This window comes from Nematolebias whitei, chromosome 2, assembly GCF_014905685.2.
Source record: "Nematolebias whitei isolate Nwh7 chromosome 2, NemWhi1, whole genome shotgun sequence".
NCBI classification, from domain to species: Eukaryota; Metazoa; Chordata; class Actinopteri; order Cyprinodontiformes; family Rivulidae; genus Nematolebias; species Nematolebias whitei.
The window spans coordinates 20,274,354-20,275,245 of record NC_056499.1 but is presented as its reverse complement, the minus strand read 5'-3'; the positions used below and the strand labels follow the sequence as shown (position 1 = coordinate 20,275,245).

Below are 892 nucleotides of genomic sequence, written 5' to 3'. Positions count from 1 at the left end.
TTTTTTTTTAATGTTTTACCTCATTATTTATTTATTTTTATTCAGTGGTCATTCTAATGTTATTCTTGAAAAGTGATGAAAAACTATCTACTTTTCTCAACATTTTAATTTAAAATACGTTTTGCAAAAGTCTTTTGAACACAAGTTCTTACACTTCTGTCTAGATTTTCCCTTTCCATCTGTCTTTGTGTCCGCCTGGGGGTCCAGCTTTGACCTTATTTGCATTGAGGTTGTGTTCCCGCTGAGTGCCTGTGCAGCCTCGTGCTGCCACCCGATCAGCCTTGCTCTCAGCCTCACTATCGATCGCCCTTCACTCTTCCCTCAAGGACAGAAATCCAAACCCATATTCCAGACCACAGCCCTTGTCTCCATCCCTCCAGTCCTCCCTCTTCCCCACTTTTTTCCTCTACCGCCACTTTTCTCAGCTACAGATTTCTCCACCCTTCCCTGTATAGAATTTATCCCACACACATATAACACCCCCCCCCTTCCCCCCCTCCCCCGCACTCACACACACAGAGCTTCTTCAAGAACGCAGAAAGAGAGTAAATGGTTTTTCTGAAAGTGATTCCTACCTCCTTATTATTTATTCATGGGGCTGCTGGTCATTGCAACCTTGAGACTATACCAGTGTGTGTGTGTGTGTGGGGGGGGTGGGGTTAACACAAAAGGCTTTGTGAGTGAGAGTACAGTGCTTTGTTAACTTAAAGCTCTGCTGTCCCAAGGGTTAACATGAGTGATGCAACAAACACTTTGTGAGTGACCTTTAACAGAAAGATTTCTTTCTCCTGTGTAAAAACAGAGATTTTTTTTGGTCTTTTTCCCCCCGTCTTTCTTTACGAAGTGTTTGAAAGTTTTTTGTACATGATCAAATAGCTTAATTTGAAGATAG

General features: G+C 42.3%; 1 protein-coding gene across 1 annotated transcript in view; it reads right to left on the bottom strand.

The window, feature by feature from the left end:
* The window catches only part of LOC119423307 (MAM domain-containing glycosylphosphatidylinositol anchor protein 1), a 230,866-nt gene that overhangs the window by 143,367 nt on the left and 86,607 nt on the right, over nucleotides 1-892 (bottom strand). The window lies entirely within an intron of this gene.